Consider the following 14,398-nt stretch of genomic DNA (forward strand, 5'->3'; position numbering starts at 1 on the left):
GTTCCATAAACACCAACAAGTCCATCCAAAAACCTCGCATTGATAGGTAGACAAAAGATCAAAAACAGAGTAGCATAAACCAGCAAAGGAATCATATACAGTTTCCCTTTAAGCTGTGCATAGAAATCAAATTTCTTCCATAAATCAACATGCCTCGGACAACCCCATAGTGCATGCAAAGCAGGTAGAGGTTAATGAATTGAAACATGGAATTGCCTCATGACAAGCACGCCAAAGAAACACCTTCACATTATTGGGCACTTTATTTTAAGATTTATGTTTTAATTTATTTTATTTTTTTTTTTTTTAGCATAGGGGTACCAGCGTTGTGCCATCTGGCATAATGGGACCCACAATCTTCCATGTGGTAGCATCTGGATGTAGCTCTTTCGTTTCAATAAATATTATATATACCATAAAAAGAGGGCAGGGGCTGAAACTTGAAAAGAAAGAAGATTGATGACAGACTAAAATTAAAATATACGCTTTTTAAAATATAACTTTATTTAATACAAAATTATGGTAACACTTTAACTCTTATTATTATTATTATTATAACTACAACTGTAACTTTTTTAGAAAATTAAAGCTTCAATCCACTAATTTCAATTTTCTTTTCCATTAACACCATCTTTCGTTAGTCAAACTTCATTTTTAATATTAAGTCAATCATCTTAAAATGACATTCGATGTTCTTCATTTTTCTGTTATTATTCGTGTTGGATAAAATTTTATTTTATTTTAGAAAGGTGTTTTTATTTGAGTTTGGAACTCAATTTCGTAGTAGATACTAGAAAACCTTGCTAATATATATATATACATATATATTTGGGTTCTATTACTATCATCAATTTTCGCTTCAAATTCAATTCTATTAAGATCTCGGAAACAAAATCTCCAAACCCATCATTAAAACCAAGTGAATCATGTAGTACTCCAAGCCTCCTCCAAAACAAACGATCGAATACTTGGAACTTATTTGACAGTGAAGTATACAAAAAACTATTTTTTGGTTATAAAAGCAGCATTTCTTAAAAGATTTATTATTTGTCAAACAAGAGTAATAGAATATAGTTTTTTATTAGACCGTGTCTAAGCAAAAGGCTTTAAGCACTATAGTCTCAAATCTCAAAGCATTTTGTCGTGGGAATAATTTGGAGAGAAGCTGAGCACGTTGATGAGTCAAGCACACATATATATTGGCAAGCTAAGCATGTTTGTAAGCTAAACATATGATCAAATTATTTGTCAAGCTGAGTACGTGGTCAACCCAAGCATATAGTCAGCCTTAAGCAAGTGATATTGAAATAATTTAAGGAGGAACTCAGCGTATATAATTTTTGAGCAAGAGGAGAAATTCATTAGAGGAGTAGCTTAGACAATGTTAACAAGAACTGAGCAAATGAAAATGTTGAGAACATGGAAGGTTTCTATAGGACATTCGATCAGATGTAAATACAAATCATACATCCTAATTATATGTAATGAAATAATATAGGGAAAATTTCATTTAATCCTTTTAAATTTTATTTTTATTTGCAATTAGACCTAGTCTTCTGAAAAAATTAAAATTAATATGTTAATTTTTTTCAATTAAAAGTTATAAATATAATTATTACAAAATAGAAAGCAAACGAATCAAAATTTATCCAATAATATTACATGCAACCGGACACTTATGTCCATGTTAATAGGTGCAAAGGCAAGTCAGTTTCAAGAAATACAATGAAAAAGTGAAATAGAGAAGTTGCTTTACTGTAATGAAATATACAATCAACAAAAAATCACATGGATTCGGAACCTTATGGTCTCTAAACACAAAAATGTATGGCCAACAAATAAGATATATTTGATATAATGTTTTGTGTGTTTAGGACCATTTAATTTTTGCTCCATACAACCAGGTAAGCGTTGTACTGTGTCATGTGGCAAATTAGGACTCATGCTCTGCTATAAGGCACCACATATAGGGGAAAAATCTTCAATATAACCGGAATTCATAGAGGGAACCCCACTATGAACTCCGGGAGCGCCAGGATTATTTTATTTCATACAAAAATACATTAACACCCTTGATAACTTCAACATGCTATATTTCAATTTATCTTTTCTTTTCTTAATTTATTTTTTCATTAACACTATTTTTTGTTAGTCAAACCTTATTTTTAAGGTTAAGTTCAACTGTATTAAATTAAGATTGGATATTCTTTCTCCATTTTAGATGTATTTTATTTCACTTAATTTGTGTTTATTTTATATTGTTAATATTTTAAAATGACATGGTATCATATAAATGATGGGCAAAACTGGGGAAAAAAAAAAAGGAGAAAAGAAAAAATAGGTATGTACGATTGGATTCCTTAAAATGCTTAAAATGACAATCTCCAAACATGATCATTGGTATAAAATAGTTCCATCCATAATTTAATTTCCAATCACAAGCTATATATAGATCAAAATGTATTCTTTTCCATTTTCCCTTTTATTGGAGCAAGTTCTGTTTGAATTTGATAATCTATATGAAATTCTAATTACTTAATTAGTTTTAGTATGCATACAACTGAAACCAGTTTTTTTTTTTTTTTTTCTTTTGTCTTGTTAATTTGGCGCCTTTTTCTTCCAATTTGATGTGTCACAGCCTTCCACAAGTCTTCCATATGTAAGTTAATTTGAGGATGTTTTCTTCTATATTTGTTTATTAAATTTTTATTTTTGCTTTCGTTACTTTTGTTTGTTTTGATGAATTTAATTGTGTCTTTTAAAAGGCTGTGACGTTCGTTGGATGCAAAAAATTGAAAGTAGGAAAACTGAAGTTCAGGAATGCACAAAAGATGCAACTATATTTTGAAACGTGTAAGAAAGAGAGAGCTTTGAAAAAGAAATATGTAATACTACTAAACTTCATTGAAGTTGCTGATGGATCCTTTTTTAGCTGAATTTTCCACAACGACAACAGCATAGGGGAGTATATACTACATTATGAAATAGTTCCGTATATTGGAACTTGGCAAAAATTATGAAAGACGGAACGGTTTTCACCATTGCAGCCAAATTCACAAAAACAACAAAAGCAATGGGAAATAGCAATTCAAAACAAATTGAAACAACTCCGAAACGTGATTAGCGCATTAAGTACCATAATGAACAATAAATAAATGACTCCTGCACCAAAAAGGGTATACCTCGAAATATAAAAAAACTGAAATGCAGAAGGAAAAACTTACAATATGCATATGCATGCAAAATCTAATGTAAAATTTAGAGAGTATGCATCCATATATAATGATAAAGCTATATTTTTACTACTGCCACTGCCTAATCTATATTTTCTATATTTTTTAGAATCTATAGTTTTGATTCCAAAACTATATATTTGTTTCTCTTTTTCCTTTTTTTTTTTTTTCAGTGTGTTTGTTTGATTTAGATTTTGAGAAGTTGAAAAGATATAAATTTCATTATTTCCTAATTTCTCTTGTTCGATCATAAATATTTGATTTTATTTTGTACATACCAATTAATATGCTTGAGTGGGGTATATTTTTCAGTGTTTGCTTTGAAGTTATTCGTGTGATTCAATTTTGTGCAGCTTGAAAAGAAATTTAGGAAGAAGTAAAAAACGATGAAGATGGCCATAACTATAGAAGAATAATCATTGCAATAGTGAGGAAAGAAAGTATCATTATTTTGCAATAGTGATCGGAAAAAAAAAACAAAAAAAAATTAGGTTGGTTTGTTTTGGAACGTAGATCAACGGTGGGAAGATAGGGAGTGGTTCGGTTGATATTGAAAATTTAAAATCTATAGATTTATTGAAAAAAATTATATTATTTTATTTTTATACTTAATTCGCTCTTAATGAAACAGCTAAATCATATCGAAAATATATATATATATATATATAACTTTTTATGTTTTTTTGTTTTCAATTTACTGCATACAGTAATCATTTTTTCAAAATTTTTATTTATATCGTTAATTTATTATTTTAAACTTGTCTGACTAATCAATTTTGAAATCAATTATCAAAGGTATAAACGGCAATTCAAGGTTCCATACAGGACGAGGGTAACTGTTCTTCAACAGAGTGAAATGGTAGGAGTACAATGCGTTAGTATTGAATTAGTATCTATCTGTTTGGTATAATATCATCTTCCAAAACGTTTTTTTTTTTTTTTTTGTTAAATATTTCCAAGAAACTATCTGCTTATATTAATTATTGGAAAAGATTTCTTCTTCAAATGTATTAATTTATAATAAATTAAATACAGCCTTATAAATTTTGAAGTTCTTTAAACTTTTTTTATGATAAAAATTGTTATTCATACCAAGGTGATCATCGTTGATGAAGAAGCCCTTGGATAGGATATTTCATTAAACACGTTTATTTGAGAGATTTAAGCGTTTGTTCATAATGTTTGAAGGGTGCTGTGGTCTTTAATTTATTATTATTATTATTATTATCATCATCATTATTATTATTTTATTATTATTATTAGTATTATTATTTAATGAATGGTCTTTGATTTCACCACTTAATATTGGATGGGATTCATCTAGTTTTTATTAAAGAAGGAAAATTTGGAAAGTAAGTATCTGACACATCAATGGTACAAGACTTACAATCTATAAAACTTCGTAATTTTACCATAACAATAGGAATAAGCTTGTGTTATCTGTGTTTTATAGAAAAAATAACACTTTACCATAACAATAGGAATAAGCTTGTGTTATCTGTGTTTTATAGAAAAAATAATACACCTTTTCAACGCCTTTTTTTAAAAGATTTATTTTTTTAAAAGTTCTTTTAGCATGGTGGTACCTACATTGTACCATCTGGGATTGTTTGACCCACAATCTTCCACGTGGCAGTATATGAATGTAGCTTTTTCGTCTCTATAAATACTGTATATACCATAAAACGAGGGCATGGGTTGAAACTTGAAAAGAAAGAAAATGGATGACTTACACTAACACTAAAATTTACTCTTTTAAAAATATAACTTTATTAAATACAAAATTAGAGTAACATCACCCGTTTATTCTAACTCTTATTATTATTATAATAACTCTTAACTCTTTTAGAAAATTAAACCTTCAATCCACTAGTTTCAATTTATCTTCTTTTTTTCTTTTTCCCATTAATACCACCTTTCTTAGTCAAACTTTATTTTTAAGGTTAAGTCAACCCTCTTAAAATGGCAAGCGATGTTCTTCATTTTTCTGTTCTTATTCGTGTTTGATAAATGATTGAATTTCATTTTATTTTCAAAAGGTGTGTTTTATTTTCATTTATTTTTTTAAACCTTGTACCACTAATTGGCTAAGTTCGTGAGCATGATAGAAAAAGCTTTGTAAAAGGTGAAATCTGACTCGTCATGAATGTGCATCTAGTTTTGTTAAGTATACAGATGGTCAACTGGGTTGCTAATACTGTCATAGGATTTTATTTATGGAATTTTAAACTTTCGGAGAAGTAGAGTGCAAAATATCGTTGGTGTAATGGGGAACCAAGTTATCAGATTGTTGTAATGTGGGCATAATTGGTTCCTGAACATGCATTGTCCCAACTCAGTGAAAATGGGGAACCAAGTCATCAGATTGCAGTAATGTGGGCATAAGCGGTTCCTAAACATGCAGATTGCTGTAACGTGGGCATAAGTGGTTCCTAAACATGCTACAAAACTCATTGTAGAGGAAGTGGTAAGGGGTTCATTCGTTGTTCCAGTGACGTGGGTGGAGTAGGAGGTATGTTGCCAGGATCGGTTCCTGATTGTCTTATTGTTGGTGTTGTTGGCAGGTAATTTGTAGCCATTTGGAATGGAAACGTGATGGTGGGATCGTGAGTGCTAACTTCCCTTTGCATGGTTGAAAGTGCCTTTTGATGTGACGGCATGTAGCAATGTTTTAATATTTGTTGCAATTTGCGTCATTGGTTGTTATAGTGCATTAAGGTGGCGCTTGGCGATGTTGCCAGTGTGCCTATGTTTTGAATGGGTAACTGGTTATTTGCAGTGGTTGGGTTATCATTGAGTTGTGGGAGACATGCTTGAGCATCCATGTCCATGTTGGAATGAGATAGAACCAGCTCTACGTTGTGGGTCATAAGTAGTAGAGATGACACCAAATGCTAATGGGGTAAAAAACATTTGTGTTTATTTCTCTAAGTGTATTTCTTCATAAAAATAGAATGATGGAATTCTGAATACTATGCTACTAATGAAACTCAGAACTGATAAGCCATAATTATCTCATTGTTGTAACAATACTATTGTAATACATATTCTCATTAGAATAATTAGTTTATGTAGCTGTAACAACTCTTGTAATAACTTCATAACTCTCTGTATTTATATTACATTCTTATGATCAATACAATTGAGTTATTTTCATTGAAAGCTAATAAAAATTACATGGTACCAGAGCATGATAATTGAGTTTCTCTGTTCTTCTTGTATTCTTCTTTTTGCATCATGGCAACCACTACTCCTTCCTCCACTTCCAAATAGGCAATTGTTGCCAATCCTTTTTAAGTTAGCAACAAACAAATTTTCCCAAATCACACCCTGATTGTTATCAATGTTGCCACATAGGCTTCATTAAAACTCACTAAAATAACTTACTTTCCGTGGAAGAAGCAACTTAATGCACTTTTCAGTAGGTACTTGTTTGGCTTTATTAATGGTACTTTACCATATCCATCACTAACTCTCGTTGATCAAACTCTAATCCCGATTACATCTTTTGGATTAGATAAGATTGTCTATTGCTTGGTTATATTTTGGCTTCTCTCTCATCTGAAGTGCATTGATTTGTTTCCTCTGCTGATTCACCTACAAAAGCATGGCCAAAACTTACAAAACCTTGTAGGTCTTGCGTGTCATAACGCTATGAGCAGCTTATTTGATCCCAGGTGCTCGTCCCTTCTTGAAGTATTTGAATGATGGTATATTCAGTAGTTGATGAACTTGGTCTCATCGATCTTCCAGTTATTGATGATGACTTAACCCTTTACATTCTCAATGGTGTATCGTCTGATTTTGAAATTATATCTGCTACTTTTCATTCTTTATATAATCCTATCTTGTTCGAAGAACTTTATGAGAAGATTGTTGAACATTCTAGACACATCAAACAACATGAGTTAAAATCTAAAGCTTCTACTATCTCTGCATTGGTGACCAACAAATCATCTACCATGTCTGTGCAAAATTCCAAACCACAATCTTAACAGACTCAAACTCAACGCACCTCAGGTTCAAACTGGACTCAATCATGTCGTTCTGCTCCATCCAACAATTATAAAGGAAGGTATCAACTTCGTTCCGTCCAAGGCGACTCCGCACGATTTTACTCCCTCTTGCAGGAAAAGTGGACATGCACTTGGCAACAACAATCTTCCTTCCTAGTGCTCTTCCACCACCTTAGGCCTTTCACTCTAGATTCGTACTTGGGCCAACACCAACAACCTAGTCCACTCACTCCCCCTGGCTACTAGGTTGAGGTGTTTCTCATCATTTAGCCACGAACCTTCAAAACTTGTTTATTCATTCTAAATATGATGGACATGATGAAATTGTAGTTAGAATGGTAATAAACTCCAAATTACACATTGGTTCTACAACACATACAAATGGTTCAAACTCTTTTTCCTTGAATGATTTTTTACGTGTCCCGAAAATGACAAGAAACTTACTTTCAATTTCCAAGTTCTGTCAATCTAATAATACGTCTATTGAATTCTTACCTTATTGTTTCTTTGTGAAAGATCTCCAGACGAGCTCACTGCTTCTCAAAGGTCCACTTAATGGTGTTTATGAATGGCCAATTACCACTTTCTCTTCTCCTCTGCTTTACCACTGCTAAAACCACTCTTCATGATTAGAACCGCCACCTAGGCCATCCATCCGATCGAATACTTCATTAAATGGCTTCTCATTATTCTCTTCCTGTGTCTACTTCTGCTAAGTTTAGTTGTGATTCCTATCGTTGTAATGAACGTCATAGACTTCCATTTAGTGTTTTTTTATGTCTAGTTCTCAACCATTGCAATTGATTATTTTGATGTCTAGGGACCTACATCAGTTCAATCTTATAATGGTTTCAACTAGTATATTCTTTTCGTAGATCATTATACAAGGTATATATGGTCATTTCCACTAAAGAATAAATCTGATGTACTTTCTATCTTTATTAATTTTAAGAAAATTGTTGAAATTTTTTTTTTCCAATTGCCTATTATTTCATTTTACTTGGATAATGGATATGAATTTATTAAATGAAAATCAAATTTTCAACAATAGGGAATTAATCATTTTTTGTCTCCCCCACTCACTCCACAACAAAATAACTTTATTGAAAGATGATGCAGGCATATCCGTGCAGCTAGGCCTGGCCTTATTGTCTAAAGTAGGTCTCTCTCAATCCTTCTAGACTTTTCCTTCTCAACAGCAGTCTATCTTATAAATCACATGGTCACTCCTTCTTTAAATAATCAATCTCCCTTTTGACAAACTTTTTCAAAAATCTCCAAAGTATAATTCTTTTAAAATATTTAGATGTTTATGCTACTCTTGGCTAAAGCGTTATGCAACACACAAATTAAACTCTCTATCTAGACTTTATGTCTATCTAAGTCAATTAAAAAATCAAAGTGGCTCATTTGTTTTGATCGAGTTCAAAATAAAAAATAAAAAAAATTCTATTTTTCACGTCATGTAGTCTTTTAAGAAAATATATTCCCATGCAAGCATTTAATTTCCTCCTCTAATCCTTCTACAACCACCTTATCCAATAATATCATTATCCCTTATCAGGATCTTGCAAGAGTTCCTTACTGGAATCATAGGATGCTCTCAACTAGGGAAAATTTCATTGTACATTATATAAAAAATCCAATAGCATTTTCCCTATAAACTGCACTCCCCCAAATATTTTCCTGCCCAAAAACCCATTCTGAAAATATACATCCACCTTATTCCTCCCACCTTACTATAAGTTTCCATAAATTTGTAAAAATTCAATAGCATATGAATATAAATACAAGAAATAATTAGTAAACTATGAATACCTAATAGGTGTCGGAACCTTCTAAAGTTTACTACCTAGATCCCGAAAAGCCCCGACTTTACCCGCACACTCATATCGGAGATACATCCGATGTGCCATGCATACCCTAATGCATGGTCCTACGATATTGGTTGTACGTAGATATACTACTATCAATATGGTCAAGGGGGTTGCTATAATGACTGTTCAACCTGCTCGTCCCATAGACAACAAAAATACAATACTAGGCCATTTCATGAGCCGAGTCGGATGGTTGCCCAAATATGGTGTGGTACATCCTAGCATAACATAATATACATAATATATATATATACATAGAAAGGATATCTAATGCACCATACGATATACAAGTGTTGCCAAGTGATGCTTGGCATTCCAATTACCACTTGACAGATAGGGGAGGGGGAAAAGAACCTCCATGTGGCCCCATTAGTGTCCCAGTGGTTCCAATGCCAAATAATCTACTATCTTATAGCCAAGGGGGGTGGCTAATATAGTCACAATAGAAATATTTGCCTACTTTTGCTCACATTAGTGCCCATAAAAATGGCTAAACCTGCCATCCTTTAGCCATGCGGAGGGTTGTTGATGCTATTATCGCAAAATGCCTGCCAACCCTCGCTTACCATAATTCATAAAGAACGACTAAATATAACATATGCGCCAATCCATAATATAACAGTACAGAATACTTGTACTGTATAGTGCATGTACAGTCCAACTAGTCATATAAAATATATATAATTACAAAAATATCAACTCCTGATAACTACATTTTTAAAATGTAATTAAATGTCTTCAACAAATGAATAAATATATAAATATTTATGATACCAAAATATAATTTTAAGGAAATGTATTACGGTAACCATCATTTTAATATTGAGTATTTTTACAACTTTTAACTTTCTTAACCTAGCATAAATAGATAAACAAATAGACGAATAATTTAATAAATCAATAATTAAAAACAATTAGACTCGCAAAAATCATATGAACATATTCATTATGCGCACACATTTAAATATGTAATTATAAAATTATGCAAATATGTATATATATATATATAATAACATATTCATTTTATCAAAGCTAAGATTTATGATAAATTATTTCCCAATTTAAATGTAGATTTTAGTCAAAATTATAGTACTAAAACATTTAGAAGAAACCATATAAATTAATATCTTTTTAATTTTACAAATTATTCAAATGAATAAATATGAACAATTAATTTTGCAGAATTTACAACTATACGTACACGCCCACACATATAGTCACACACACACACACACACACACACACACACACATATATATATAGCACAATTGAGAAAAGCCACGTTAAAAATTCAAGGTAATAATAATAATATTCAATTGTACCTAATTTATTTTCGAAAAACCAAACCACTTTTAAACCACCTTTCGCAATCACACTCTAGCATTTAAAATTAAACTAACAATTAAAACTAATTAAACAAAACATTTCCATTTTCAATTAACAGTAATTCATAAAAATACATTTGTTAATATAAATTTTATTAATATAAATAGCATGCTAACTCTAAACTTCATAAAACAATCCCAATTAAACAAAATATATATACTTACAAAAATCCATATAAACAGATGCATTTACACATTCTATTAGTGTATACACCACAATTAATCAAATATTTGTTATAAGTATTTTATAACTTAAAAATAAAGCATAAAAGAGATATATCATTCACAGTATTGATGTTGCTTATTTTTGTTCCACTGTATGGTCAACCACAAGCCTCATCTCGGATGTTAGCGGTCTAATTACACAATGGAGCCCAATGGCCTATTGTCTTAAAATTGGGATTTTTATACTTCATGAGATTAAACAATCCTTAAGTTTCTCCCAATCATTAAGGACCAAATATACTAAGAATTACTTTGGAAACTTTCCAACACTGGCCAATTTTTATAGCAATTGTAAAATTAACTAAAAAATGGTGAGATTTTAAACACTCAATCATAATTTGCAAATTATATATCAAATGAAACCTTATAAGACAAGGATCAAAGATACTTAGCTCAAATACTCCAAACTTGCCGCTAGTGACCCAAAAATAGCTAGAAAGTTTTGGCCAAACTTCAAGCTATCATATCTCACAAACGACTTGAAATTTGGAAAACTGAATGCCATATTTGGAATCAAGGGTTAAATATAAGGGGAACAGGGGTATAGATCAAAGAAGGAAGGTCAAAAAACGATCATTTTGCTAGAAAAGCAAAGTTGGCCACTACAGGCTTTAGTTGCCTAATCTGGGCTTGTCCTCGACTGGCTGGCTGTGAAACTTGGTAGCTGTGGTCCATATCTTGGTAGACTCATATCTTTTCAACTGTAGGTCTAATTTAAACGTTCCACTAATCGACAGACTCGTATTGATAAGCACTATCACATGGTACATAACTCAAGATCAAAATGCATAAAAAGAAAAATCAACCTCGAGCTTGCCAATCAGTCCTAACCGCTCTTTGTTGTGATCATAACTTTCTAATCTTAGCTCTGATTTTAGTCTATAAACTCAAGTTGATGAGTACTTTGCCGTGATACCTCGATCAAACTGAAATTTCTCTCGCACTAAAAAATCAGCAGTGGGATCCACTTGAATTATACACATTTTTATCTTCCTAATTCCCCCGTGGGATCCACTTGGATTATACACATTTTTATCTTTCTAATTCCCCACACAAACACGTCACTACCTCTTCCAATTCTCCTATCCAATCTCTTAATTTTCAACAGACTCTCACCCTTGTTTCTCCATAAAGTCTCCCAACACATCTCAATCTAGCCATTTATCATCTCCATTATGTGGTTTCTATTGAGACAATCTAGATTCCGTACATAAGCTTCCTTCATAACTGTTACTTCAATATCTCCCTCTCCAATCATGTGCTCTCAATATTATTTTCTAACCAAAGAAACTTATTGACTTCTTTCTTGCCTCCAAAGATTCGACACTACATGATGAAGATCCCAAACTACAACTGTGGCCCCCTAAACAACCTGTTTGGCATGATGCTATGTGCTCTAAATTCAATGCGTTGCTAAAAAACCACATATGGGACTTAATGCCACCTCAACCTCATCAAAACATTATTAACTTTAAATTTTCATATCAAATGAAACTCTAATGGCATAATATAATGTTACAAGGCTCGTCTTGTCGCTAAAGAATTCGACCAATGGCCCAAACTTGACTTTACTAGGACATTCAGTCTTGTTGATAAGCGAGCTTTTTGCTAACTTATTTAGCCCTTAATGCTTGATTAATTGCTTAAAAACTCAAGCTTTAATTTATTTCTAATGCTTTTTGTTAAAAATCTTGAAGGGAAGCTTTAGATTGGAGAGAATGACATATTATTGAGGAAAATGGCAAGTTTGGAGCAATTTTGGAAAAAAAAAATGGAAAGGCTCCATACCACCCTCCACTCTACACCAAGGTCCACACCAAACTCCTACTCCATGCCATGGTCCACGCTAAGGTCCATGCCAAAACAGCCTACTTCACGCCAAGTCCACCCTCCACGCCAAACTAGCCTCCACACTGTGGTCCACACTTAGGTTCACACCTACCAGCAACCTTTCTTCACAAAGAGACTGGTGTGGAGTGATGCCAAAATGGCATGTACCCTTAAGCTCCACGCCACATTTTTTACATTTTCAGCATTTTTTCGAAGGATAAAAATTAGATGATGAGGTATCAAAAGCAGAAAGGTTTTTGATAAAAAACAAGGGTGGATCTTCATTCTTGTCTAGGGTAAAAAGGGTTTAATGAAAAGAGCAGCCACAGGGGGAAAAAGAAAAAAAGGTGACAAGGGAGGCACAAAGACCCAAATGGATTTTAGAGAGAGACGAAGAAGAGCTAGAGAGAGAAAGCTTGGATTGAAGAGGATTGGAGCATTTCAAGACATTGGAGCACCAAGAATCTTCAATTAAATTAGTTTTTCTTTCTCTTCCATTTTTTATTCTCTATTTTTATTGGGTTCATTGTTAATTTTTGAATATTATGTCTTCCTTTATGGATTTTCCCTTGAATTTTGTTATGGTATTTACAAAGAACATGTGTAGCTAAATTTCTATCTAGGATTTTGATGGAACCTCTACTTGGATGATATTTAATTAATGGGTTGAATATTTTTATGCTTTTTATCCAATTTCCTTGTGTTAATCTTGTATTTATTGTTCAATTTACTCTTGCATTTGGGAATTTGCTTGGGTATTGGGTAGATTCACTATTTTATACTTGGGAAGGTTAAAATTGGTGAATTGGTCACTAGATTAACAAAACCTAGGTCCTAATTAATATTGGAAAATTTAACTAGGATTTGGGTAGCCATAAAAGAGGGGGTTTAAGGCATGAGGCGTTAGGAATTTTAGAAAGGAATTTCTAATTTTCATTGAGGACTCATAGATTCTAATTTCACTTTGGAAAAAGGGATTAGATTAAATTGGAATTTCTCTAGGCTAGAAATTGGATGAAGTTTGATATTTTGTCAACCTAATGAGTTAAATATAGGAAGGGTAGAGGGTACATCAAAATCCTAGACTTTTAGTTCATTATAATTCCATTTTAAGTTGTTGAATTTTGTGTTGTGACTTAATTCATTGTTTAATTTCTTACTTTGCTTTTAATTTCAATTTTCTCATATAAATTGTGTGCCTAGATAAAAACAATTAGTCAAAATTTTGGTAATTAGTTAATATTAAAACCAATCCTCGTGGGAATGATACTTTCTCATCACTCTATTACTTGATATGACCCTTATACTTGCGAAAAAGTCAACATCACTTGTGATTAAATGGCAGTGACACGTGTAGTTCTTTGCATTGCCTTATATCATGGTTGGATGATAACCTAATATTAATAACATCTTCCTAAATGGTCACCTATAAGAGGTGGTTTACATAACCTAACCATCTAGCTTCATTGACATTGCCAGACCTACTCATGTGTGCCAACTTTGGAAGGCTTTCTATGGACTAAAATAGGCTTCTCAGGCATGGTTCAATAAGTTAAAAAAATTTCTCCTTGCCTATGGGTTCAAAAGCTCCTTCGCTTATACATCTCTGTTCATATACTCTCAAGGAGAAATCTTCATGTACATCCTCATTTATGTTGACAACATAATCTTGACTGGTAATAACTCTTCTCTTCTTGTCAATGTTTATGCTTTTATCTCCAATCCATCCTCTTTGAAAGATTTAGGTGGATTAAACTATTTCTTGGAGTGGAAGCACGCTCCATTGATTCTGCCCTATTCCTCTTCCAAAAGAAATATATTCAAGATATTCT

The sequence above is a fragment of the Ziziphus jujuba genome, chromosome 3 (genome assembly GCF_031755915.1).
Source record: "Ziziphus jujuba cultivar Dongzao chromosome 3, ASM3175591v1".
NCBI lineage: Eukaryota > Viridiplantae > Streptophyta > Magnoliopsida > Rosales > Rhamnaceae > Ziziphus > Ziziphus jujuba.